The 7688-nt window shown below is 48.7% G+C and overlaps 1 non-coding gene across 1 annotated transcript; it reads left to right on the top strand.

Annotated features, from left to right (window-relative positions):
• Positions 1-6370: 6370 nt before the first annotated feature.
• Positions 6371-6478, top strand: LOC142873175 (U6 spliceosomal RNA). Its single transcript, XR_012921219.1, has one exon. It is a non-coding gene; the product is annotated as a U6 spliceosomal RNA (small nuclear RNA).
• Positions 6479-7688: the final 1210 nt, after the last annotated feature.

The raw sequence follows: 7688 nt of genomic DNA, 5'->3' as shown, positions 1-7688 counted from the left end.
CTACATTTGCCCCTTGCCTCTGCTCGCCACACGTTGGCCAGGGGCATCATTCCAAACTGTAGATCAGACCATACCACTCCTGTTCAAAACCCTCCAATGGCTTCCCATCCACACTTGCAGGGAAATCTAACCATCTTAACATGACTTACAAAGTCCTACATGTTCTTGAGCATAGTAGCTCATGCCTGTCATCCCAGCACTTTGGGAGGCTGAAATGGGGGGATCACTTGAGGTCAGGAGTTCAAGACCAGCCTGGCCAACATGGTGAGCCCCATCTCTAAAAAATATATATATAATTTTTAAAAGAGAGAATATCAACAAAGTTGTGCATGTTCTGGCTCCTGCCTCTCCCTCTAACCTCAGCTCCGGATGCACTGGCTTCTCTCCTGTTTCCAGACACGCCAAGCACAGTCCTGTCTCAGGGCATTTCGCCATCTGGAAGAATCCTCCCTTGGGCATCCTGAGGCTCTGTGCTCTTCAGGGTGGCTTCCCTTGACCACCCTGGACAAAATAGTGTTGTCCCCTTCACTCACCCCACGCCCCCAAGCCCTGCTTCACTTTTTCATAGTATTTATCACCACTAGTCATCATGTTGTATTAAACATGTTAGTTTGTCTTTCTCTCCTCTAAAATATAAACTCTCAAATGTACCGACTGTCTTATTTATTGCTGTATTCTCAAAGTGCAGCTCAGTGCCTGAAAAATAACAAGCGCTCGATAAATAATTGTGGAATGAATGAGTGAATGACCCATGGTCCTGTAGTTGGTGACCTCTGACAGAGTGTTCCAAATTCCTGACAGATTTTAATCTTTGGGAATTGGGAATGAAACATCAAAATTTACGGGAAGTCTGGGGAGTTCCTGAAGTCCTAAATTAGTTCCAGGTTGCCTCATGGATGTTCATTTCTTTTTTAAAAAGGGAAAGATCTTGTTTGCTTTACAAGAACTGTGGGCTATAGTAAAGATTCCAACAGTGGAAAATGCCAGTGAACGTTATTAGATAGTATTTGAACGACATAATGCTGTAATCTCCTAGCAAGATTTAACTACAAGGAATCATGTGTCAGAATTGCCAATTTAAGGACTCATTTCCAAAGCCTTTCCAAAACTTGTTATTTCTGGAACATCACTCATGGGATTTTTACAAGTATAACATGCATACAAACTGATTAATATTTATGTGAGTTGCAAGAAAACTCTGAGCAGAAGTCGCGCCAGGAACACACTTACATGGTGCAGCAACTACAGGGAAGACTGGCTGATTGGGTGGTGAGTCCGTGCACTTCCGGGCAGGATTCCAGGAATGTCAGCCTTAACCTTTGACTCCGTGGATGGGCTCTTGCTTCGTTCGACTTGAGGTCAGTGCGTTCCTTCAAACCAATTATGTCTCAGCGTTTATTGCCAGGCTTGAATTCCCACAGCATTTTAGTACTTTCCCCCATGTTCCTGATTTCTCAAATGATTTTTCTTGGGATCCAGGGTTCAAGAAAATATGCATTTCCGGAGAATTGCTGGAAAGGAATTCTCACATGGAAACGCTGTCTGAAAGTGTTTAGATTTGCCTTCGTTTCAGGCAAAGGGGCACATGGCAAGCTACAGCTGAGGATCTGAAGCTGTTTTGAGGGTGAGAGAGCTTGGGAAGCAACAGTTCCAGCATTTCTCTCCCTCTCCTCAGCCTGCCGGGGCTGAGGTGTGCTGGCTAGGAAAGGGGGCGACCTGGTGGTGACCAAGACAGCCCTCACTTCTGGTCACTGTCCATGGAAAATGCCTGGTTTTGCACCATGCAGCAGTGGAAAAGGGGATTTGAGGGAAACTAGGAGAAAGCAGAATTGAATAGTTAGAACAGAAACTCTAGTGTGCAAACAGCAGTGCTTAAATACGGCAGAAATCACCAAGCATAAAGTGGAGAAATCTCACTGTAGGAAATGTGAAACTTGTGCTTTATTTTTTGAAGAATGACATTGAAAGGTAAACAATACTACGTCCTGGTTGGAAAACAATTTGGAAAAATGGGTGGACATTTTTTTACATGTTCGATATGATTTGTGTCAGTAGTGCCACTGATTGGAATTCATTCTAAGGATGTGATTCTAAACGCACAAAAGAATTTATGCAAAGAAATATTGGTTCAGACCCTCCCTCTCTCCACCCAGAACAGCCAGCGAAGGGCACATCCTCAAAGCCGGGCACAGTGGGGCCGGTCTCCCGGGATGTTGGAGGCTTGGCCCTGTGATGCAGTGAGGGAAAGGGTTAATGAGTGTGGGGAGGTAACATGATCAAATTTAAATATTAAAGAGGCAAGAACTGTATTTAAGTTTTAAGTGGATGTCATTCCTTCCTCCAGCAGGCAGTTTATCATCCTCACACCACACCCCTACACTGGTGGAAGTGTCCTTGGTGGCCAAAGCATAAATCATCTCTTATCCTTCCCCTGGAGTCACAATGGCTGTGACTCAGATTGTATCATCAGGGGTACTGAGTTCAGAACTAGGGAGGTGGTGCTCCTGCTGTCTGGTTACAATGTATGCCAAGTATATCACACCCAGCCCCAATCCCTGAACCACAGGGGGAGTTTAACAAACTGGAGCTCGTCTAGGTAAGGTGACCATCAGGAAACCAATGGGGGACTTCTGAGGGTCCCGGACCAGGTAGTTTAAAGGCGAGAAGACTGGGGGCACAAGGCTCCTGTGTGCAAGTGTCTAAAGGCAGAGGAAGCAGAGGGGGCCGTGTGGCCTTGGAGTGCAGAGCGAGGACTGGCGGGCTGAAGCTACTGGGAGGCAGATTTTTGTCCAATATAAAGAACTTTCTCTGGCACAGGCTGGGCGTAGTGGCTCATGCCTGTAATCCCAGCACTCTGGGAGGCCGAGGCAGGCGGATTGCTAGAGGTCAGGAGTTCGAAACCAGCCTGAGCAAGAGCGAGACCCCGTCTCTACTATAAATAGAAAGAAATTAACTGATCAACTAAAAATATATATACAAAAAAATTAGCCTGTTATAGTGGCGCATGCCTGTAGTCCCAGCTACTCGGGAGGCTGAGGCAGAAGGATCACTTGAGTGCAGGAGTTTGAGGTTGCTGTGAGCTAGGCTGATGCCACGGCACTCTAGCCTGGGCAATAAAGTGAGACTCTGTCTCAAAAAATAAAAAATAAAAAAAGAACTTTCTCTGGCTCAGAGTTGCCCCACGTGGACAGGAAGCCCATCCTGAGAGGAGTTCGAGAGGAGACTGAGGGATCCCCCCTCCCCAGCGCCCCAAGGTCAAGCACGGAGCAGGGACCACAACTCAAATGCCTGTGGGAGCCAGGTGAGCCATTAGCAGGAGTGGCCCAGCTAAAGCCACACAAATACAAAATTAAAACTAGCAGCAGCAACGATAAACACTGTGTAATCCAAACAAAACCCGCTGCAGAGATGGGATTCAGCCAACGCACAACCTCCGCTGTGCAAGGTGGGACAGGTGGGGGAGTGTTTTAGTTTCCTGGAGCTGCCATGACAAAGCCACATATGGCTCCTTCCGACGCCTCTAAGGGAAGCTCCTACAGCTCCTGGTAGCCCCCGGCATTCCTTGGCTTGTGGCAGCATAACTCCTACCTCGGCCTCTGTCTTCACGTGGCCATCTGCTCTCTGTGTCTATGTCCAAATTTCCCTCTTCTGATGAGGACACTAGTGCTACCGAGATAGTACAGGAGGTGGACCTTGGCTACCCGCCTGAGCCTTGAGCCAAAGCTGAAGTCTGCTTACAACACTGAGCAGAAGCTTTGAAAACGATTAACACCCAGCTTTAGTAGAAGGTAGTTCTGCTCTCTTTAACAGGACGTGGCGACCATTGGTGCAGGGGCCGGCTGGCCCCAAAGCCAGCACAAGCTGGTTACTGCCAAGATGAAGCCCAGAGTTGACCGCTCATAGACCTTTTGCCTCATTTTAATGCTAAAAATCATGCCCAACAGTGGAGATTTAACATGCTAATGAGACATGCCACGTATGAAGAAGCATGATCACCAGATGGGCAGCTGCCAACAAAACTCTACCTCTACATGCTATGATCTCAATGGCGGTGTCAAACTTTCTCCCTCCATCCTTTAGAAGTTCGCCGGCCCTTAACCAGCGTGTCTCCCTTTCGTTCGAGCAAAGCCCCACAATAAGGCCTTGCCTGTGTAAATTCCTTTTTCAGTCTCGTGCCAATTTCCATCGTCTTGGGGACCAAGAGCTGTGAGGTTGGTAACACTGCTGGATTAAGGGCCCACTCCACTCCAGTGTGAGCTCCTCTTAATTTAATTAATTACATCTGCAATGACCATTTTCAAATAAGATCACATTCTGAGGTGACCTTGTCTTTTGGGGGGACACAATTAAAATCATTACAGAGAGTCTGAGGTCCGTCCAGCTGCAGACTTGTCAACCTAGAAGTAACATCTCTCTCTGGTGAGGCTTTTTGTTTATTTGTCTGTTTTTGCCTATTTTGTCTTCCTGGCTTGAATAAGTTTCCTCTTTCCCATCAAACTGGCAAGGCCAGACGCCACTCATATTTACTGACCGACCCACCTTCTCTCTGCAGGAGAGGGATGGGGAGTCTGGGATGCCTTAGAGCTGAGAAGGGGCCTGGAGGACTTCCCTGGGGTCCCTGTGAAGGCACAGGGTCTCTTCTGCTTGGAGCCCCTTGGCTCAGAGGCTAGTTTTCTGCACCAAAGGCCTCTGAAGGCAGAGCCTGCCCGCAGCTCCCTCACAGCCAGGCCTTGCCTAGGCGTTGGTTTGTGGGTAGCTGCTCCCCTCTGCTGGCCAGAATGAAACCTGCTCTCCTTCCACTTCTTTGGGATTTTGTCTCCCTAAGTCACAAGTTCATAAACTCAGAGCAGGAGGGGGTCAGAAGTTCAGCAGGCACAGCTGCCCTCATTGTTCAGATGGGGAGACTGAGGCCAGAGAGGGGAAAGGCCTGGTTTAAGGTCACTCAGAGAGAGGAGGAGCTGGGCCTAGAAACGTACTGCCTTCCCTCCCGCAGCAGAGTCTGAGCTGGATCAAAGCCAGGCCTGGGCAGTTGAGGAAGAACTCCCTAATTGTATATCTCTCACGAGGGGAGACTCCACAGGATAAAATCTAGAGGAGGGTGTATGAAAAATTAATGTATGAACCAAAGAGCAAAGGGAATAATAAAAAGTGCTACTCATGGTCAGCAAATATGTGTTAAAGAAGGTAAGTGACCAAGTTAAGGAGGAGGTTCAACTGTTAGAAACTTCTGGAAAGGAGAACGAGAACAGCAGAGGGAAGTAGAGGCCCAGAGGCCCAGCCTCCCCTTGCCCTTCCCTGCACAAAGAGCTGTGAGAGAGAAATGCCTCCCAGGGCCTCTCACATGCCAGGGCTGAGGAAAACCTGCCCTGAGGAGCAAGTGGAGGAGGCCCAAGGCCTCCTCAGGGCCCCGAGACCTGGGCTTCTGCAGTGAAAGGGCAGCTTCTGTTCCAGGATCTGCAGAGGGCACCTCCAGGGTTGCAACACTTGAGGGCCTGAAGGAGAAATCCTCCCTACAGGCAGGTTCTACAGGCCGAGCGGTTCTCAGCCAGAAGCGCCTCGGGGCGGCATGGTGGCAAGGCCTGGCGAGGTCATGCCACTGGGCAGAGCCCACCCTCAAGGCAGCACCGGGGTTCCAGACACCCAGGGCTCAAAGGGGAAATGGGAATGGAGATTTCTGAATATGCTGGAAGGGAAGGACAGACACCTCAAATGAGGCTGCGACACAGAGACTGCTCCGTGGCAACGGCTACGTGGTGTCATGGCGTCGGACGGCTGGAGGGTCTCAGGGACAGCCCTGGGAGGAGATGATGTGGAGGGTGGATCATCCCTGAGACGGGGCAGATGGAGCTTACGTTGGCAGTTAGCTGCATGGTGGCAGATTCTGGCCAGTGCTGGTGACTGTCACAGGCTTGGCCTGACAGGTGTCTGGGGAGGCTGAAACTAAAACCATCTTGGTGGCACTTCCTCAGTCGGTACTACTGAGTCTCTGATGAACAACTTGTCTTTCTGGTGCCACCTTCTAGCAAAACCTTAGCCTGGGATTGGGCCCCCAGCCACTGAGCACTCCCAGGGAACATCACAACAGATCAAAGACTTGTGCCCACTGGAAGCGCAGGGTCTCTACAGATATATGAACCGATATTATAGAACCATCACACCCACCTGGTCTTAAGTTAAGGGGAAAAAAGCCAGCAAGATGCAATGCAATATGCTCCACACAATAATTCCTGTAGAAATATTATGTGTATGGATACAAAATGGACTTGTATTTGCTTAGAAATAGTACAAGTTGTGGACCTGGCTGATAATAGAGTTTATCTCTGGGGAATTCGATTTTCAAGGACTTTCACTTTTCCTCCATTTAGAAGTATTTTTAAATGTAGAGGTAGTTCAGGTTGTAAAACAATAGAAACAGAAGTTTAGCATGGCCCCTCTGTATAAGGATGACATGCAAATCTGTGACGTGTTCCATATTTTTAAAAAACAAAAATTTGTTCTTTCAGAGTCTGTAGGTAGACATCTGGAATCAAGGTGTCGGCAGAGCTCTGCTCTCTCTGAGACTCCAGGTGGAATCTGTCCTTGCCTCTCAGCTGCTGCTGGTGGCCGTCACGCCTTGGTGTTCCTTGGCTTGCAGCTGCATTGCTCCATCCTCACCTAGTGTTCTCCCTGCGGATCTCTGTGCCCACATATCCCTCTCCTCATAAGGACACCAGTCATATTAAATTAAGGACCCGCCCTAATGACTTTATCCTGCTGACACCTGCTAGGACCTTATTTCCAAACCAGGTTATGGTCATGAGTAGCAGGGACTGGGATTTCAATGTCCCTTTTTGGAGGACACAACTCAACCCACAACATTCTCCAGCCTCGCCTGGGCCTCCAGGTCTGGCTGCATCGTGTCCACATCTCCCCCGCAGGGTCCACCTGGCCATTCTCCACGAGGGCTCTCCCGAGCCTTCCCCGTCCTCCTCCACGCTCAGCCCTGCAGCCCTTCCCTCACGCCCAACAAGTGACTGTCCCCAGACTTCCCAGATGCCAACAGCGGGGAACTCCCTACACTTCATGCAGCGTCTGCCTCTCGCTTCATCCACCTGCCTTCCTGTTCTCCATCATCATGTTTTCCACAGCTCTAACCTATACCCAAGTTTTGGATCCCTTCCCGCCGATGCAGGGGGCCTGCTCACCTCCCTGTTTTCTCCAGATAAGGAAACAGCACCACTATTTACCCATTTGCTCAGGCTAAAAATACCTACAAGTCAATATTTATTATTTTCTTTTTCTGATTTTCCTCCCTCCGCTGACACATGTAGTCCTTCATCATGCCCTATCGAATTTTCCTACTTTATTATTTTTAGAGTTTTACCAGTATCTGGAACTATTTGTTAATCAGCTTATTTTTATATTGCCAATCTGGTCCCAAAGACTATAAGCTCCATGAAAATAGGGACCTTGTCTGTTTCGTTCACTGCTGTCCCTCCAGTGCCTAGAACAATGCCTAGCACATAATAGGTGCTTTGGAAATCTTTGTTGAATGACTACGTGATGGGTGTCAGGGCTCTTATACAACACAGAAGATTCAGGGAGGACACTACCTCACTCCTGTGACATTCACTGTTCAAATCCTAAGAGCTCCCTTAAAGGCCAACAGTTTGGTCACGTGTGTGCCAAGCTGGAACATGGGAGTCCCT

Source organism: Microcebus murinus, chromosome 9 (assembly GCF_040939455.1).
Source record: "Microcebus murinus isolate Inina chromosome 9, M.murinus_Inina_mat1.0, whole genome shotgun sequence".
NCBI lineage: Eukaryota > Metazoa > Chordata > Mammalia > Primates > Cheirogaleidae > Microcebus > Microcebus murinus.
This window is presented reverse-complemented; position numbering and strand designations above follow the sequence as displayed.